Source organism: Astatotilapia calliptera, chromosome 20 (assembly GCF_964374335.1).
Source record: "Astatotilapia calliptera chromosome 20, fAstCal68.1, whole genome shotgun sequence".
Classification (NCBI taxonomy): Eukaryota; Metazoa; Chordata; class Actinopteri; order Cichliformes; family Cichlidae; genus Astatotilapia; species Astatotilapia calliptera.
In genome coordinates this window covers 24,225,735-24,247,029 of record NC_137441.1, presented here as the reverse complement: position 1 = coordinate 24,247,029, position 21,295 = coordinate 24,225,735, and the positions used below count along the sequence as shown (strand labels likewise).

The window sequence follows — 21,295 nt, the reverse complement described above, 5'->3', positions numbered from 1 at the left end:
AAGGTTGGAGGTGACGCATGAAATCATTTTGAATGTTAATGACCTGTCACTCTTATTCAGTAGTATAAAGCATATAAATACAAAAAAAGAAAAGAAAAAACCCACAGTGTGCCCTCTGGTTCATGCTGTTGATTGTGTTGTTTTGTCACACAGTGAGGTACTAAACTATGACAAATAAATTTTAAAAATGTAACCTTCACCTCAAGGCTTTAAAACTGATTTTACATTTAGAAACAGTCGATCGATATGAGCAGGAAAAAACGATGTGGCTAACAGCTTGACAAGATGTGAATGACTCAGGTATTCTTAGGATGAGCCATGAACTCTGTATCACACTAGTATCACATCAAGCTGCGTAAGACCGTAAGAGTTAGCAGAAAGATGTACGCACATAGGCATGGACATATGCGGTAACTGGAGCAGAAGAGTATCATCTGTGTAACCACATCCTTGTCCTCGGAGTGGAGAGAGGGAACCCGATATCCATCGTCCTGTAAAACTCCCCAGTCATCACTAATATGGGCAGGAATATCCCATTTAATATGCACAAGGGGACCGCAAAGGTCAGAGCAGGGGGGCCCGGGGTGAAGAAATGCTGCAAAAAACTCTTGCAGATAAAACAAAAATGATGTTTGGAGCACAGAGCGGCTATGCTTTCTCCTTTATGGTGCAAATTAACTTCCTGACTCCAAATCTCTCAGGGCTGCAGCGCAAGTCATGAGAAGACAACCCAAAGACTTTGATTTGTGACTGTCAGTTAGAAAAGAAATACATGTCTTTCCATGCAAATGGTCACCTGGCAACAACTGTCATCATTTGAGAGAGCTTAATCGGTGGTGGTGGAGGGGTGGGGATAATGATGGTGTCCCATATGTATCATTTGCGAAAGCCTGATGATCATCGTCTGAGATATTACAAACAACGACGCGCATAATTAAAGCTGTGTCTGTGGAGACTCACCTTCAGGTAGCCAATTAGTTTTATATTGTTTGTTTTGTATTACTATTTAATTTGAGTATTAAAGTATTCAGGCAATTTGTGATTTGAAAAGGAGAAAAAATATTATTATATTATTATATTATATTTATATTGCTGTTTGAAGATCTGCTTTAAATCAGCCACAGCAGCCAGGGGTCTTTGAAGTAACATACAAGGCCGACACTGCCGATAGAGATGATTTGTCAAGTTTCAGGGGAGCTGACCTTCAGCATTGAACGGCATCGATTAGACAGAAGCAAGTGTGCACGCGCGCACACGCACGAGCGCCCAGCACGCCGAGCTTCCGATATGCATTCATGAGCGCTCGACTACAGCGCATGCACTCATGAATACATACCAAATCTCCCACACAAGGGTGCACACGCATGTATACATCACATGGGGCAGTGAGATATAAAAACAGAGCAGTGCTGCTCTGCATGAGGCCAAGATGAGCAGAGCAATCAATCAAAGTGTGCGTGAGGGTCCCTCAAAAAAAAAATATATATTTTTAAAAAAGTATATCCTTTGATTACTGCTGTTCAGCCAGTGCAAAATGAGATTAAGAACACAAGGGTCCAATGCTGCCACCTACACACACCATGGAGTAGTGCGCCTGGACACCCGCTGTAACGCATTTGCGCCGCCAGGTGACGCACTCCTGTCACTGACTCTCTCCCTCCCTCTCCCTCTCTCGGTCTCTCTCTCTCCTCTTTGGGATGCCGGAGTCTGACTGCAGCTCTCCTCTCATTCATGTTGAGCGCTGCTCTCGTGTGCGCACGGAACTGCAGAGCTGAGCTTTTGGAACCGTTGCTGCAGCTGCTGCTGCTGTTGCTGTGTGACCAGTCCCGGCGGGAATGGAAACATCTTCTGCTGCAACATCCTAAATCTATATTTACATTTTTTTTTAAAAAGAAAGAAAAAGAAATGCCATGCAGCACGAATGCAGAGGACGGTTTGATCAGTAAGTACAGCCAAACTTTTCGTGGTTGATTGTCATCTCTCAACTCGTCTCGGAACCTTTTCTCCCTCTCTCTCTCTTTTTTGTCTTCTCCTACATCCGAAATGTTGGTGACATTTCTTCTCCCTCTCCGACCCTTCCTCTCCTTGTCGCCCTTCGTACCCCTCTTGCCGATGCCTCTCTCCCAACTTACACTCTAACCAGAGCACACATGGACCACTCAGTGCTGCGGGGGGTGATCGGGGTTTGTGTTTCTGTCATTTTTGCGCTTTGGAGGGGAAGCAGCCAAACGCACGCTGAGGTTGCACATGGACTATCTGAAGGTCTTTTCTTTTTCCTGCTTTTGGAGGAATTGCTCAATTTGTTGAAGGTGAAAGATTGCATTACTTCACTGGCGAGGAGCTGCTGCGGATTTTTTTTTCTTTCTTGGATGCAAAGTGGCAGCATGAATGAGGCAGTTATAGTGCAAAGATGCGCGGCGGTGTTTTATGTCCAGCATGTCACAGCTTTTAATGTTGCTGTGGTGCGTAGTGAGGACGGCAGGAGTCTGACAGGAACGCTGTCGCAATGTAATAGTGGTGCCGTTTAGAAGAGCGATCAGTCACCGAAACCTCTGCTGAGCACAACCGGCTCACCAGAAAATTATATCGGACTTTTTAAAGATATTTTTTTTATTTTGTGGCCTGTTGTGATCTATCATGACGATTGTTTGCTGAAAACTTGTGATGTCGCTCAAGACACGAAATCAACTTGGAAACACGCGGAGAGTGCGCGTGCACGCTTGCATGCATGCAAGGTCTCATATGTTTGGTTGTTGTGTATGCGCCTAGACGCAAAATGTAAATGTTTGACCTATGAATCCGAGAGCTCGTGGGTGTTGTTTGCTTCCACGGCTGTGTGTGTGTTTGTGAGATATGAGTGGATTTGCAGATTTTGTGTTCCTGTGTGTTTGTCCCATACCCTCCCACATATAAAAATATATATCCAGGCGGGCACACACGCACGCCCATAGCGTCATCATTTTTGGAGGCACGTCAAACGTGCTCTGACAGTTTTGTGTCACCTTATGAATTTTTGACTTGAAATGCGTAGGTGAGGCAGACAGGCTGATTTTGAGAGACTTACGGGCATCAAGCCACCAGTTTGCCTGCCAAGCACACAGAAAACGGAGGGGGGGGGGGGGGGATATATCTCTTTAGTGTGTGTGTGTGTGTGTGCGTGTGTGTGTGTGTGTGTGTGAGAGAGAGAAAGAGATGTGAGCCTTCTCTGCATATTCCATCCTCATCTCCCTCCCTCTCTCTCTACTTTTCTCTCTCAAGGGTAAACTTGTGAGCATGAGTGTGTGTTTGTGTGTGATGATGTGGGTGCTATGTGGAGAGATGCAAAGAGATGAAGGGAAATAGAAAGAGAGAGAGACCCCCTTTCTTAAGTGTGTGTCTGTGTGTCATGTTGCGCCTGTGCTGGGACCCGTCGATAAAGCAGGAAACCCTGAGCATCACTTCCACTCCGGGGCCGAGGCGTGACATCCAATGTGACTAAGTGACTGGGGAAAATATTAGTTCCTGGTTGCACCCAGAGAAACGCAGTGGGGTTTTTGTTGTTCTTGTGCTTTTTTTTTTTCAAAGTTTTTTAGGCCAAAATGAGTCACAATCAGACTCCGGCGACAGCGGTGCTGGATGTGCTTTGAGGTGCTTGCAACCTAATTACCTAGTTTATTCTTGGAGTCTTTTATTATTAAATTGTTCATAGAGGGTATGATATTCTCTCCCCCTGCTCATTATGCATCCTGTTCTACCTACAATAGACGTTCTGTGGGTAAGCAGTGTTGTAGTCGCATCGAATTGGACTTCTAGGATTTCTCATGTGGCTTTTTAAAAACAACTCCATACTCTGTTGGATTAAAAAAAAACTTGTCAAAAGTTAGGGCGACATTTAATTAACACTTTCTTTGTGGGTGTTGTGTCACACGTGCCTGTAAGCAGGTACTTTTCTGGCATTTTAACCTCTTTTATTTAACCCTAAAACTGTAATATACTAAAGCTTTGGACTCATTTTTGAAATTGCAGTATCCCTTTGAGGTTAATTAACTGAAATTAATCAAAGTAATTAAGTAATTACCGCATAGTACTTTTTAATAAGGGGTATTTCGATGAGCAGCCTCATTTTGGGTTGGTGGATGCGACTTAATTATGTAAGCCTCTGCTTTTTTTGGCGCTTCCTTGACATTGAATCACTATAAGCATCTTAGACGCCTGCCTGTAGTTCGGAGATGGTTTTGTTTGGGTGAAAGCAGCAGCCACCGCAGGGAATCTGTGTGTGTAGGAGGGTCAGGTAGTGGTGGTGTGGCAGAAGGGCTGCTGGAGCCCTGTCTTTACTCTCAACCCTCAGATCCCGGCTGAGATGAGAGCCGCAGACAATCGACAGTGCACCCTGCGGTCCGTACCTCGAGTGCTTTTAACAAATAAGGCCAGGAGGAGAGGGGGGCGAGCAGAGCTGCAATAAAGCAGACTGATAAAGCAGTCTGAACTCAGTCGGTGTGAGAAACACTCACAGGAAGGGTGGGCTATGGTAACGTGTCCGTATGATGCAATGAAAATGACATTTAGCCGACGGTTTGTTTTTTATTTTATTCCTGTCGCCTTTAGAGATCTCCATTTAAATACTGTATGTGCAGCTCCGGTGGGAGCCGAATTGCCGACCCAGCGGTGTTAGAGCTGCGCGCTCTCTCCTGTTGAGCTGCTGATGACTAGACTGCCAAGAAAAGTGATATTGTGTGTCAGAATACCAGTCTGAATGCAACAAACAACACATTTTTTTCCTTCCACTGCTTGAAAGGCAGTTTGTCTCCCTAGTTTAGCTTATGCATGTGGCTCGGATAACTCAGTGACAGACTAGAGCGCCAAATACGGTTTATCAGAGCAACATTCCCACCAGGTCACATACTTGATTACAACCAAAAGCAGTCAGCCGACGATGGGATTTTCCCTCCGCTTGCTGCCTATACTTAGCTGTCAGTCGTTCCAATAAGGAGATCTGTTTTTAAAATCAAATCAAATCAAAAGTGATTTGATTTGATTTAAAATAATAACTTTACTGTTTTGTTATATGTGAGCCCAGATAACCAAGTGTAGGACACCTTCAGAGTGGTGGAGTTCAGTGGTTCCACTGAAAACCTCTCGATCAGATCAGAGCAGCGTGGCTGTGCGAAGAACGGGTCGTGGTTGCCCATCTGTCAGTCACTGTTTCAAAGAAAGAGGATTGAATGATCTAAGAATGAGAGGAACATTAAAAAAGGAGCTTTCATCGTTTATGTTTAGCCACAGCTTTATGATTAGTGCTCATTAATATGAAGCATTTAGTAAGAATTTAAGAATGTATTTTTCCTTTTTTTAACGATCAGCCACTGACAAAGTGTTTACAGCACCCAATTTTAGGCTGAACAACAACAACAAAAAAATCAGACCTGGGAAGGATGCAAGAAGAAACGATTGGAGCAAAAGAGAGAGAGATGGAGAGAAGCGATGGGGCTTTTAAGTTCCCCGCATCTTTTTGATGCAGCCTCTGCGCTGAAAGGCCATGGCAGATCAAACGGGGCAGGCAGATTGAAGTAGTTCCTCTTGTAAGGGGGAAGAGACGCTCCGACGCCGTGCAGATGCGACAGGTAACCGCGAGACGGAGGTGGGAGCCATTTTCGCACGCTGCGTAATTGGAAGCGCTCGCTTCCCCAGTTGAAAATAAGACTTGCAAAGGAGCTTTTTGATTATCGTTAGCATCGGCGTTTGGAATTTTCAAGCGAGACGAGCGGCAAGTGGGTGGGCGGGTGGACCGGGGGGGGGGGGGGGGGGGGGGGGGTATTTCCTATCCGGGTGAGCGCGAGGATAATTCTGCCGCTGTTTTGTCAGCAATTAAAAGAATTTCAGCATCCCAATTTCTTGTGCTGCTGCTGCTCCAGACCACGCAGCTTGTATTTGTTGTCCCAAATGGCCAATTTCTGCCTTATGTTCCGTGCTGTCTGAACAGTTGAGGCAGCAAAATAATCTCTCTCTCTCTCTCTCTCTCTGTGTGTGTGTGTGTCTTTGTGAGCGTGTGCACGACCCCTATCTCCATGTGCAGCCAAACAAAATCCCTGAACTTCCTGTTCTTATGCAGCATCAATCCAATCAGCATATCCCCATGTTTCCCATACTCGGAAAAGTGTGTCTGGGAAATACACACACATGCACACTTGAATATCCTCCCTTAACCCTCCTTTCTCTCCTTGTATATATTTAGTGCTGGGCCAAGGTCAAAGTTGGAGTGCTTCATTCTTGCTTTTTCCGTACATGGCTTTCAGATGCAGATCTGTCTTCTGTTATCTGTAATCCTGGTTAGACTTTCCCTGGGCTATGGGGACGTGTGGGAGGAAGGTACAGCAGGGAAATGATAAAAAGGAGCAGAGGAAAAAAAGGATGACAGAAGGAAGGATAAGGCGGCTACAAATCTGTGACTTTTTGGGCATTGCACCTTGAATATTTAATTTTAACAGACATCAGTATGAGGACTTGATGCGCTATAAAAGGTTCCACTGTGATTAAAAAAAGAAGAGAGAGACTAGATGGAAGGGGTTTCCGAGTGATAGGTTTGTCTTATTCATCTGAAATCAACCCCCCCCTCCCCCCCGCCAGCAATAGGTGAGCTTTAGTGATAAAGTACTCCTTTTCTTTGCCAGAGTGGGAGGAAACTGTACTATATGAAAGTCGAAACTCACAATCCACACAGCGTGACATAAAATAAATATCCAAAAAACAGATACAACACCTTTCTCTACATGGAGCTCTTGCTCGGTGTTTATGAAGCAGTTAAAATTTTGCTCTTGAGCTTTATCGCGTCCTTTGGAGAGAGAAGAGAACGTAGGTGACATCAGAGAGAATCAGTAACAGCGGGCAGGGACCGATTTCGTTTTTTAAGTTGCTATAGTGGCACCATGAAAGTGTTTGTTGAAAAAGGAGAGAAAAAAAAGCTCACAAGGATGGGCTTTAGGGGGGGCTCGCTGATGTGTGCAGAGGTGAGCGGATAGGTGAAAACGGTAATTTACAGTGTGCTCGGCTAGTGCTCGGTGAAGGGGTGTGGGGAGGGGGGAGTAAGCGGGTATAAGAGGCCGGAGAAATTAGAATGTTGTTGAGGTGAGGAGGTCGGATGCAAAGGTAACGGCGGGTGTTACACTTCTCTCTGTCTTGCTTTCAGACAATTTTCAGGTAAAGCACTTCACAGTTGCAGAGAGGAAATTGAAAACAATAAAGTGGGTTTCAAGCAGAGCACCGGGAAATGAGGAAGTAGCCACAAGGCCCCGAAGAATCTTTCAAATTAGGCAAGTTGTTTTTGTTCCTTCATATATCATGCTGTCTGAAGATGAACAAGTATGTCTGGCAGCTTTTCAACTCGGTATGTAATCTAATGGAGCGAACTCTCAAAACACACTGAATCATAGCTGGTGGCACACTCTCTTCTGCCCCCCTTAAAAAAAAATATATATATATATATACACACACACACACACACACACACACACACACACACACACACACACGTGTGTGTGTGTGTGCGTATATATATATATATATATATATATATATATATATATATATATATATATATATATATATATATATATATACATATATATATCAGGGAAAGAAGAAGAGTAATTGCAGAGGGGGGAACAACAGAGCATCAGCAGAGTAGAGTCTTGGAGAAAAAAAAACGCAGATGAGTTTTAAAGAAAGTGAGAAAAAAATTGAATAAGAAACCGGAGGGCAGTGAGGCAAAGACAGAGTGACTGCATTCCTGACAGCGTGTCTCAAATTCTGAGACTCTAAGAAGAAGGAGGAGGAGGGGATGGATAGAAAGTCACTGAGGTTGAAATCATGCAGCCCTAATTCAGGTTTTCCTTGAAGTGATTAGGAATTCAAAGGCATCAGGAGAGAAGGGAAACGTCACAAAGAAAGAGCTGAGAGAAGACACAGCAACGAGGGGCCAATTCCAGTGTGGCCCCTTTGCACTTTAACTGTGAAGGGTCTGCCACATTTAAGTGCTGTTCCAAGCTAAACAGCCTCTAGTGGCAGTGGGTTAGAAGGCCTTCAGGCTTATGGACCGCAATCTATCAAGTGCAACACCTTATTTTGTGTCTGATATGAAATTTCATTTGATTTCAAGATTCAAGGTTTAATCAATTTTTGTTCATGATCAGGAATTTTATTGCCCAAATAAAACTGAATGGTACAGTCCGTCTTTTTTTGAGTTTATATATTAGAAGAAAGTTGTTGAGGGTTTTTCTGTAATATTGTAGGGTCTTCAAATATCATATATGTTGTCAGTTGGCGTTATATAACGTCAACTAAATTGAATTGAAGTAAAAAAGTATATTGAACTCATAAATATACACAGGCTAGTGTGTAGTTTCACCTCCAAAACAAATGAATACATCCACTCAAGGCTTTAACACACAAACATTTCCCCAAGCATGTTATTTATTATCCATATTGTTGCAATTACTTAATGTCAGCAGATTAGACATGAAGCCCTCTAAGCAACGAAGCTGGTTAGAAGCTAACATTATGCTAGCTAATGTTAGCTTTGAGTTAAAAAGTAATACTTTCCCTGTGACGAACAGTTTGATAAAATTCTCACATTTTGTGAGAGTTTATTCGCTAAGTGTCTGAGTTCAACGACGTTAGAGCCACTCCACATTTCAAAGAAAGTTTCATTAACGCTAGCTAACAGAGGCTAACAGCAGCGCTTACCAACAGAACAGTTCAGGATACAATAACTCACTCAAGTATCACTGTTACTGGACAGAAGTGAGTTTCACTGACTGATCAACTCATATTGGACTCCTTTCACAAAGTTTTACGGCTTCTTCCAGAGTAAATAAACATGTATATGGAAATGATATTAGGCTTCCATCTGTATCTAAGCTTTTAAGATTCAAGTGTGACATCATACGGAGTTACACTCTTCCAGGATTGGGAGCATGCAGCCCAAAGGTTGGAACAGGTCCAGAGTGACATGGGTGACTCATTTGAGAAATCACGTTTTTCCGTCTCTGGCGATTTGGATCACAAGACTTATTGTCGTAAGTCAGTATCCGTCTGCTGATCACTTTCTTGTGATGGCCTCATGCTTCTTTACTCGAGTGCAGCTTCAGAAGATTTTAAGTTAGAACACAACATTTAGAAATTTCTCTACTTAACCAACAAACAGACTACAGGGAGTGCAGAATTATTAGGCAAATGAGTATTTTGTCCACATCATCCTCTTCATGCATGTTGTCTTACTCCAAGCTGTATAGGCTCGAAAGCCTACTACCAATTAAGCATATTAGGTGATGTGCATCTCTGTAATGAGAAGGGGTGTGGTCTAATGACATCAACACCCTATATCAGGTGTGCATAATTATTAGGCAACTTCTTTCCTTTGGCAAAATGGGTCAAAAGAAGGACTTGACAGGCTCAGAAAAGTCAAAAATAGTGAGATATCTTGCAGAGGGATGCAGCAGTCTCCAGATTGCAAAGCTTCTGAAGCGTGATCGTCGAACAATCAAGCGTTTCATTCAAAATAGTCAACAGGGTTGCAAGAAGCGTGTGGAAAAACCAAGGCGCAAAATAACTGCCCATGAACTGAGAAAAGTCAAGCGTGCAGCTGCCAAGATTAGAGATGGACCGATCCGATATTACGTATCGGTATCGGTCCGATACTGACCTAAATTACTGGATCGGATATCGGAGAAAAATAAAAAATGTAATCCGATCCATTAAATATCACGAAAGCACCTCACAAAACTTGCAATACGCCGTAACTCACCTCAGAACGTTAGCACGTTGGAGCAGTATGCATCACGTGATAGAGCGGCTGTGGCATGCGGGACCTGTCGGTGCTCTGGATAACATTTGGAGCTTCGCTAGCAACCCGGCATTTCATCTCCGACAAAGTTATCCCCGAGAGAAGTAAAGCAAGTGTGTAAGTCCATCTCTGAATGTTTGTAAAGCATTCCTGCGTTAAGCTTAACAAACGATATATGGAGCGACTGCCTCTTCTTGCTGCTACTTCAATCATGAAACTGCTTAACGATCAGCTGATCAGCTTTTCTGTCGTGAGTCCGTGTCTCTAGTTTGCTTTTGGCCCACTTTGCACCAGAAAGAGGAAACCAGCGGCTGAACAACAGAAGCACGTTTAAGCTTGATCAGCTGTTGTTAGAATGTATTTAATATTACTTTCTACTCGAGGATCTTTTTCTACGTAGCTGACGCTGGTAACTGTGCAGGGGCGGATCTAGCAAAGTTTAGCCAGGGGGGCCGGTAGGGCATGAACAGGGAAAAGGGGGCACAAAGACATACTTTTCTTTCTTATTCTCATTTAAAATGTCAAGCTTTTAATAAATAATTATCTGACACCCAAAGTTTTAATTTGATGCAAAATGAATAGAAGTCAATTACTGTATATAGTAACTATTAAGTCTAATATATATACCCTAGTAAGCTATAGTACTTTTTCCTTTGGGAAGGTACCATCTGTGCAGTCTGCAATTCTGTTGAAGAAAGATGTTGAATCTATTTAATATTTCTTGAAAAATAATTGATTTCTGTGCATTTTTTTCACACTGCATCAAATTAAGGTTGATTACGTCGATTAAGCATCATGAGGTGGCGCGTGAGGGGTGGTTCCCTATTTTTTATTTATTTATTTTTGTTGTTGCTGGGAGTTGGAACCCTATTAGTTAGGTTGCTTAATATTTACGCTAAGTACTCTTTAAAATACCAGAATAGGGAGGATGGTGTAGGTCTAAGTTTATTAGATTGATCAGTATTGCTGAACTATGAAACATTTTTTTTGCATACAGGTATAACAGAATAGCTTTAGTGTAGTTGTTGTTTTAAACTTGAGTATGAACTTATACAAAATGCAGCAAGATATTTAAAAAACAGTTTTGTTGATTAAAAAACACTATATCGGATTCATATCGGTATCGGCAGATATCCAAATTTATGATATCGGTATCGGTATCGGACATAAAAAAGTGGTATCGTGCCATCTCTAGCCAAGATGCCACTTGCCACCAGTTTGGCCATATTTCAGAGCTGCAACATCACTGGAGTGCCCAAAAGCACAAGGTGTGCAATACTCAGAGACATGGCCAAGGTAAGAAAGGCTGAAAGACGACCACCACTGAACAAGACACACAAGCTGAAACGTCAAGACTGGGCCAAGAAATATCTCAAGACTGGTTTTTCTAAGGTTTTATGGACTGATGAAATGAGAGTGAGTCTTGATGGGCCAGATGGATGGGCCCGTGGCTGGATTGGTAAAGGGCAGAGAGCTCCAGTCCGACTCAGACGCCAGCAATGTGGAGGTGGAGTACTGGTTTGGGCTGGTATCATCAAAGATGAGCTTGTGGGGCCTTTTCGGGTTGAGGATGGAGTCAAGCTCAACTCCCAGTCCTACTGCCAGTTTCTGGAAGACACCTTCTTCAAGCAGTGGTACAGGAAGAAGTCTGCATCCTTCAAGAAAAACATGATTTTCATGCAGGACAATGCTCCATCACACGCGTCCAAGTACTCCACAGCGTGGCTGGCAAGAAAGGGTATAAAAGAAGAAAAACTAATGACATGGTCTCCTTGTTCACCTGATCTGAACCCCATTGAGAACCTGTGGTCCATCATCAAATGTGAGATTTACAAGGAGGGAAAACAGTACACCTCTCTGAACAGTGTCTGGGAGGCTGTGGTTGCTGCTGCACGCAACGTTGATGGTGAACAGATCAAAACACTGACAGAATCTATGGATGGCAGGCTTTTGAGTGTCCTTGCAAAGAAAGGTGGCTATATTGGTCGTTGATTTGTTTTTGTTTTGTTTTTGAATGTCAGAAATGTATATTTGTGAATGTGGAGATGTTATATTGGTTTCACTGGTAAAAATAAATAATTGAAATGGGTATATATTTGTTTTTTGTTAAGTTGACTAATAATTATGCACAGTAATAGTCACCTGCACACACAGATATCCCCCTAAAATAGCTAAAACTAAAAACAAACTAAAATCTACTTCCAAAAACATTCAGCTTTGATATTAATGAGTTTTTTGGGTTCATTGAGAACATGGTTGTTGTTCAATAATAAAATTATTCCTCAAAAATACAACTTGCCTAATAATTCTGCACTCCCTGTATAATGGGTGCGGAATATGTTCAGCAGCAACTCTCAAAAGCCTCGTTCGGACAAGATCGCTTCCTACAAGAATGCGAGCTAATCAGGGAGTGATGGTACGTTTGTCCGAGCCTACAGCTGGATGTAGTGCTACATGGGATTTGATGAGGAAGTGAAGCTGTGAATGTACAGAGGTGTTTAGAAGTCAGTAATATTTCATCTGAGTTGGTCTTTTTGTGGCATTTGATTTGGACGAGCCTCAAACAACCTGTCAAGCATGAAGAAATAATGACGTTCACATAAAAAAGTGGGGTAGTGGCATGAGTCTTAATTAGTTTTTCCCACACAACTACACTGTATTTGAAGATGGAAGAGCAAACAAAAATAATTCCATATATAGACCTAATTTGTGACTAAATCTGATGGAGGGATAATCGCCCGGCCTCTCCAGTAACTTCCTCATTCCATGAGCAGACTTCAACTCCACCATATTGGAGTTGGATTTGGTTGCATCAGTTGTCCCTTTTCTGCTCTGTAGCCTGTCTTTGTGAGCTCACTCTACTGGCAGCAGGCACTCTACCTGCTGCAGGTTGTAGCTGGAGTGCCTTTACAGCTCTCAGTGAATAACCAAGCAGAAGAGGGACAAACATCGCCAGCTGCTGTTTAAGATGGAGGGATTGGGGTCTGTCAGATTGTAGATCGAGGAACTCCTATAGGGAAACACTTGACGGTAAGGACTGTAGCGAGCTTTCAAAATAAGAGGGAGGATATTGCCCAGCGGTAACTCATTTGTGTTGCTGTGTCAGACAGTTGAAAAAATACAACAAAATACGCTTGGAAGACTGTCAACATACCTGGGCAGCCTGTCCAAGTATAGTCTATGTGTGAAAAACACGGTTATTGTGACTACTCGCTGATGCAGCTACAGTTTGAGGAATATTTTCAGACAGCCACTTTTTCCTGGCAATTTATGGCATTGATTTTGCCAGATGATTTGAAGTGTTAAGTTGTATTTGTATCCTAAACGGTTCCAAAAACAGTGTACGGTAACATCATTTTTATCACAAGTCACGAAGAAAGAAAAGAATAAATAAAGACTGAAAAAGAGTGTTTGAGTGTTTATTACGCAGCCAACAAAACCAATTTAGCAGCTGGAGGAGAACATAAGGTAAACAGACATAGTCATTGAGAGGGATCCTGGCAGCTCCCCCTTGGCTTTGCTGTGAGGAAATGACAGGAATGACAGCAGAAATGCTGAGTCAGCGAGTGCAATGACACTCCCCGAATCATCACACACATGGCTGTTTGTGCACGCTCAGACACACACATCTCATTTTGTTGAGTGCTCGGTCAAACAGAAACCTGAATGCGTGAGGGAGGGGTGGCTGTAATGTCGTGTGAGTGTGTGTGTGATGAGAAACAGGATCAGAGAACCATTTGCAATGCGCGCCGTCATCTGTCTCTCATCTTGAGAAAAGTGTAACTTCCAGGTTCAGCATTTTTCCTCAAGGCCATCCCAGCAAACGTCCTTGTTTCTTTTATGTATCATCTATAGGCTCATATATATCTTGTTGTTTGACTGCTTTTGAATTTGAAATGTTTAATTGACTCTGAGCCCAAGTGGTGCAATGAAATTCAATTGATCTCAGGTTTACTACTGGGCCCGTCAACTCGAGTGGGCATTTATCTGGGCTGAACTCAGAGAGGAAGGAGAAGTACATTAAACACGCCAAAATGTAACCACCTTGGCTTTTGTTGTGATAGATTAACTTCTTCCTTGGTTTGAGAAGTGAACTTTCCCCTCTCGGTTTAAGCCTCTTTGGGTTCTGCCAATCCAACTCGGCTTTCTTTCTTCCATTTGCCTTAAAAGCAATCCTGGCAGCTAGAAATCACCCGGAATTCTGTCGCAAAGACGGATATGGTTTATAAGACACAGAAACAGTGCAGTATTGATAGTAAATGCCTCCTCTCAACCACAAACAAAAAAATAGGAGGTGATACTGCGTGGGTCAAAAAACATCTTGAAATCCATTTAAGGCACCTTGAATTTTCTTGTTTGAAACTGGCGTCTCCGCGGCCATTGAGTATGCTGCTTTTATAGGGTGGTGATGCATGGGAAACCATTTTAAGGTGGTGCAGACGGGCAATTTAGCTTTTAACAGATGCAGGGGGGTGCAAATGGACGGAAATTGGAGAGAAAGTGTTGAGTTCGGTGGAAGCAGCAGTGACACAACCACAGGAGAAGCTTTTGTCTAGCGAGATGAATTTACTCAATAACCTCTGCCTAATGGGGTTGTCTGTTATTTTCTGTTTTTGTGCCTATCTCTATTCCTCTCTCCTTTCTCCACAGCTGAAGTATTGTGCGCTCTTATTTCGTGTGTTATTCTCACCCCCTCTGTCTCTTTATCCTCTGTCTGCATGGCGCTGTCTTTCTTTTCATTCAGGAGGCTCACATTGCCTTCTAAAAGCCCAGAGAATTCTTAAGTATTAGCTATTATTTCAAGCCTTTTCATGTTTCTCATCACACAGCCGCAGGTGCTTTTGTCCACTTTTCCGTTTATGCAGATCAGAGTTGCTCTTACCGCCAGCTACAATCGAATTATACTGTGTGAAGATATATTGGTATCAAAAAGCCCAAACTCATTGTTCATCACATCAGAGAGCCAAGTGTTTTGAAATCAAGGCGCTATATTGTGTTATAGGCTCATTTTGGGGTTGCTGGTAGATAGGAATCTAAAGTCACATCAGACTCGTACACGTCTTGTTTGGATTTCACTTTTAAAACATTTTTTTTTTTGCAAATCCTACAGCCTTGTCTCTACATGCTTGTCAAACTTTCTGAGACTTGCTTTCATGTAGTCTTGGCCTTTGGTCTTGTGTGAGTAGCCTTGACTTTTGTAGCCACACCAGCATCACAGCTCTGGAGATGGTTATGTCAGCCTGCCTGTCTATTACTTATCCACACTGGGCAAAAAAACAGAAATGAATGGACCAAATGGCATTCATTCTTGCTGCATAAATTTTCATAAAAACTTGAGTGATCTCTAAGTTTTCCTCTAGCAACACTGTGAGGTTGTCACTTGCGGTTTTGCTATAAAATTTGGAGCAGACATTCAGATTCCCCTTAAAGATGACTAGTTGGTCCAAAACTGATTACATACAAGCGTCTGACACTCTAAAGCAGTTGACATTGATTTGATGCCTTCTAAACATTAACATGTATGCAGTCTCGCTATTCTTTAAGTTCTCGAGTAACATCTGCACTGTTCTGCAGTGTTATTTGCAGAACAGTGCAGATGTTCTGCAATTAAGACATACTAACAAATCACAACAATAGTTGCCTTGAGGCACTTTATATTGTGAGGTAAAGACTCTACAATAATACTGAGATGACACTCTATGGGCAAGCAATTGGCAACAGTGGGGAGGAAAAACTCCCTTTTAATAGGAAGAAACCTCCAGCAGAGTCAGGCTCAGGGAAGGACAGCCATTGGCTGCGAATGGTTGATTAATGATTAAATGCCGAGTGGTGTTAAACACATAGAGAGTGAAAAGACTTCTGCAGTGTTATGTACAAGTGCAGGTAATGTCTCATTTTTTCATTGTACTTTTTTATTGTTTCACAAGAAAGTGTCCTCGTTTTAGGCAGTTGGATTCATGTGCAAACACATGGCAAGATTTCATACCTCTGGTTATTTATGCAATGTTGAGTGAGTTCTGACTCATGGCTTCGTGACTTGGTGTATCGCCCATTTGGACTTTGGACACCCAGTCTATTTTCTGACAAAATCTCTTGATGATCTTTGTGCCCTAATCCTATAGGATGTGTAGCATAAAACATGGATCTCAAAAATCCTAAATCTTAACAAATAAACAGTTTTAATAGACCTCTAAATGTCTTTTTCACTTCCATATAACTAAAAGCAGTGGACAGTGATATGTTGTTATCAGCTGTTCCACCAAATTTAATGGTTGGATTGCTTAAAAGGTAAAACAAAAGGTACAGAAATTGGCAAATGAACCCATCCTGATCTTGGTTGCTGTTGCTCAAAAAGCATAAAAGACATCATGTAGCTAACTTTAATGCAGCATTGTTCACTTAAATATATCACACATCCTACTGGCAAATCTGGGATGTGCTGTTCAGCCTGTTTTGTTCTGGGATTCTTGGGGTCTCACTGCTCTTCTTTCTGCCTCAAACTTTCCATTTATGCTCATAATACTGCAAGAAGGTGTCCTCATCTTCCTGACTTATGCTTCCCACATATGCATACGGAGAGGCAGGTAGGTCCCCAAAGAGAGCCATTCTGCCAAATATATATTACTGCTAATGGAAATAGCAGTCTTTTTTAATATAGTGGTCTTGAATTAAATACTGCCAGCATAAGTCATCTCAGGGCACTTCATATGGTACGGCTGAGACCACAGAGTGTTATAGAGAGAGAAACCCACCAGTTTCCTTTGAGCAAGCACTTGGGGTGGGGTTTAGTGATTTGTAATCTTAACCTCCTTTTTTGTTCTTTGCTTTGGCCGCCCATTACATTCCAGATGAACTGTCACACTTTTTAAATTGAATTCGTTAAATTTGAGATACCCCGAAGACACTGCTCAAAGCGTGTTTGTGCCACCCTTCTTATGACGGCAGTTCTTCTTCCCTTCAGCCTCCTCATCTGTTTTTTTAATATAGATGCCGTGTAAGATGTTTTATTCCTCCCTCCTCTCTCTGACTAGTACTGTTGGTTTTAGAGATCTCAGCAGACTGAATAGAGGAGGCTTTGCTGCAGGCGGCTCCTTCTCCCTAATGAGAGAAATGGAGCCGTTCGCTGCAAACGTGCACATCTGTGTTCGGCGCGCACGTGTGTGTTCGTACCAGCGCCTGCCTGTGTGTAGGCAGTCGGAGCAGCTGAGTGTTTATGTATGTGGTTTTGTGAAATTGCTCGTGTGAAATATTATGTGTGTGTTTGAGTCAGCGTGTTTCTGTGTGTAGCTGTGGGGTTTGTTTTTGAGTGTTTTGTGTGCGTGTGTGTTTCATGCCTCACGTCTCCACACACTGTTTCAAATTCTTTCCTCTTGTGAAACTGAGGAAACTGAACAGTTTATGTGGCTGTTGAACACAACATTTCATTTTCCCACTGTGTGCTGATGTAGTTGACTGGCTTCCCTGTGTGCTCCTGGAGGAATTCAGCTCCATGTTTCTTCCTCTCACTTTGTGTATAACGGCAACTATGTGTGTCTTGTGTGTACAGTTTATGATTAGCAGAGTTCTTGGATTTCTGTCTTTTTCTTTTAAACCAATCATAAATATTTAGGTAATGAGCCTCAAAATGTCATTCAGTGATTGTTGTAATTAACTCAAGAATCATTTATACTAATTGTTAAAAACTATGAAAAATGCCCTTTACTGCCTTAGGTGAGTCTTTGCTTTTTGATTCACTGATGCCAAGTAGTCTGTTTTTATCTGATGCATTCCCATAAAAGAAAATCCTTAAAATTTACCTTCACATTATGTTATTGGAGATAGCTACCAAGCTAACAATGAGAAGGCAAATCAAGGAAAACTCTGAATCCTCAACTGCTACAATGAGACTCCCAAAAGGTTGATTCTGTTCATCTGGACGTAGCGTTTTGTGGGAGAAACGTTTCGTCACTCATCCAAGTGACTTCTTCAGTCTCAGCTGACTGCAGGTTTCCCCAACCTTATAAACAGTACATTTGCACTGTGACTGAAACCAGCCCACTGAATAAACAATCGACTGTGAGGTCATTTCCTTGATCATTAACATACAAATCGATTGAGCATGCATCAAGACTGCTATAATGAGACGATCCGGTCATTGTCCTCTAGAGAGGAATTCTGCTGGAGTGGTCCACTTGTATTGGTATTTACCAAGTTGATTTCTGTGATCACCTTTATCCTATGATAAAATATTTCTGTCATGATGGGAGCGGTGCCTTGGGTTTGAGGAATGGTGTTCCGTTAATCCAGTAGAGCTCCAGCGTCTTGGAAAATCAATTCCACTGAACACTGGAGCTGTTCTGGTGGGACATCATACTGACTCCTCACCTTATTAAGACACTTAAGGGCTCGTTACATCTGCATTTGTTGCCTTTGAGAACAGTAGCACACTCCAAAATTGTTGTTGTGGCCAGGCTGAAGATACAACTGTTTTTTTCTACCATTCGATCCTTTCGTCTTCAACCCCCCGAATCCCAGCTGGTCACGACAAATGGCTGCCCCTCCCTGAGCCTGTTTCTGCCAGAGGTTTCTTTGTCCTGTTTAAATGGTTTTTCCTTCCTACAGTCGCCAATTGCATGCTGCTGAGAAAATATTTGTTTTTGATTGAAATTCCGGACTTTTACAATCTCCTGCAACAGTGCAAACACTTAGCTGCCCCTGACTGGAAGAACCCCCTCTTGTTGCCGGTCTGCTCTGGGATGTTAAAGTGAAACCAGCATATTTGCAGCTTATCTGAAGACTTTCAAAACGTATTTCTGAAAACATTTGAAGTGAGAAATAAGTCAAGAACCTTTAAATTGGTTTTTATTTTGGATCAGTGTTCTTATAATTTTTTTTAGAAGTTTCCAGTTGCCTCATGTCAAGGCTGATGCCCCTGATTCACATAGGGAAAGCCTAGACTTAAACTGTATGCAAATAAGAAGGAGGCAACACGATGCTTGGGCTCTTGAAACCCAACACACCGAAGAGAAAACAAAGGTGAACTGCAATTTGAGGCTTAAGTAAATGTGATGGAAATACTAATTACAATAAAACAGAAGCACATAAGAACTAAACTGGTTAAAAAATAATTTTAAGTCACTGCAGTTTTTTGTTGAACAGCTTTAAACGTAGAACCAAAAGTATCTGGAAAACCTAAAAAGAAAAGAAGCTTTTATGTGAGGTATAGCTGAAATCAATCACACCCGTTCACGTCACTGCATGTCAGCACCCAGTGCTGTATGACTGCAGTATATCACCATGCTCTTCATGTCACTGTCACCGTGTGTGATGAGTGTGTTCCACACGTGCCTCATGTTTTGCCACAGCAGTTGAGAGGATTACTCTTGAGGCTACACAGAGAGAAAATACAACACAAAAAAAAGCATGAAAGAGTGTGAATTGACCATAAAGTGCTGCCGCTCTGAAGGGATTAGAAGGGGTTAAATTGCAGGGTGTGATAAAGACTAGCAGACAAACTGCTGCTGTGCACACGTGTGCGTGTGTTTGTGAGAGAGATGTACAAATACCATGACCTACTGGAACCACATTGTCATTCTTGAAGAAGTGGATTTTTGTGCGTTTATGCTACTGGATATGTGTGTGTTTTTCAAGGAGTGTGTGTATGTAAGCGTGACACCCCAGAGACACCCCAATTACCACACCGAAAAAATATATAGAGAAGAAGCAAGATGTGTTTGTGTTCATGAGGGAGCGCTCGCGAGACAGGGAGAGTGAGGAATTGTTGCAAGTGTGCCGTTTAAGAGTGACTTAGTGGCTGTTAGGAGTGTAGCATGCAGCAGGAAGACTGTGCAAAGCCTCAGTTCATCATGACAAATGCAAACACTAGCACCGTGGCAGTCAAGTTTTGTTTGTTACCTTGGAAAGCTGAAAAAATAAAACACCCTCTTATCGTAAATTACAGGCTTGGATTCGTACATGTCCTATTGATGGATTTTTTTTATCAGCTTAAAATAGGTTGCCTTTTTAAACATCATTATACCACTGGCAAATTAGCTGTGGTGGCTTATTACGTTGTTCCTAAAAACAACAGAAACAGATGGTTTCCTCAGTCTCATGCTGTTGACGCGTTCCTTAATTAAAACCACGTTCCCCACACATCTTGTTGTTTTGTTGTATGGAAAAGGGTATATTTTTCCTTTGAGGGCATTCCTCAGTGCTCATTAACAACCACCAGAGCCCTCTGAATAATGCTTTCTTTATATTACAGGTTCACGCTAAGTCCAACAAATTTGATTATTTTAACTCTGAGAAGTAATGCCCCCTGACCTCTCTCACTCTTGCTATGTTGGCACAGATGCTACTAAATACTACAATACCCATGAGCCTCACTGTTTATCACTTTTAAGAAGTCAGTCGAAAAGGATTTGGGGTGATCATTATGAATTCTGCAGCATGGCTCCAGAATTCATCTAAAATTATTGATGACTTTAGTACGGTGGCCCTGAGAGGTCAAACGCACTGCAACACTGCAATCTGCAGGTGGGCCACCGTACTTTAGGCTAATATTAGCCTTCACGCATGAGTCGACTTGCCTCCTTGCTATGGCGTTAGCTTGGGCCATTCTCTCTGATTGACCCCAGTGTGTGACTCAGGTTGTCTTGTGTTGGAGTGTCTGTTTCCTTGTGCGTTTTCGGGTTTCCCTTGAAGTGTTTCATGTCAGTTGATTTCCTGTTGTAGAGTTTTGTGTCTTGGATTTCTGCATCAGCCTGATTAAAGGTTTGTTTTCTGTTAGCTCAGTCTGCCTTTGGAGTTTGGGTCATCTGAAATTCATGATGCTGCTTGTGTTTCAAACTGTGCATGCCCCTGGAATGAGCAAAGTCTTTCACTCGAATTAACTTTGGACACAAGCAACAGACCTAAATATACAATTATAAGCTACTGTGTAAGTTGTTTAAATACAGAAAAATCCTTCAAATCCTCCAAACGCTAAATTGCACTGCTTATGTGCAACTTTCTTCTGTCTGTGTATTGGACTCCACATTATGTAGCAAATAAAACCCTGCTCGATTTGCACGTAAGATGCTCAACCTTTGTAACAAAGATCCCAATGCAGTGGTCTTAGGAATAAAAGGAGTACACAATATAGAGTATTACATGGTCCCCCTCCCCCCCCCTCCCCCCATATTGCCGACACGCTCCTGCAGACATGACATATTCGAGCTGGCTTAAGATCAGACGAGCTCCGCAGTTATTACAAATTCCTAACAGTCCCCAGGCAATACTAGTCCTGTGTGGCTACAGGGTTCTGGGAGGTCTCCGACCATTTGCACCACTAAATACAATTTGTGTAATTTTGCACCTCTACACAAACTTTCAGCTTTAATTAAGTTGGTTTACAAAAACTGTTTACATTAATATCATTAGTGATTACTATTCCATTAAGCGCGTAGGAATTGAAGTCTTTTTTTCTCTCCTTTTTTATACACTTCCTTTATTTTC

The 21,295-nt window shown here is 42.2% G+C and overlaps 1 protein-coding gene across 1 annotated transcript in view; it reads left to right on the top strand.

Moving 5' to 3' along the window:
• Positions 1–1,088: 1,088 nt before the first annotated feature.
• LOC113012858 (plexin-A1-like) overlaps positions 1,089–21,295 on the top strand; it is a 309,396-nt gene continuing 289,189 nt past the window's right edge. Inside the window, exon 1 of the mRNA XM_026153254.2 lies at positions 1,089–1,942. The gene's annotated coding sequence lies outside the window, so the exon portion shown is untranslated. The remainder of the gene's footprint in view (positions 1,943–21,295) is intronic.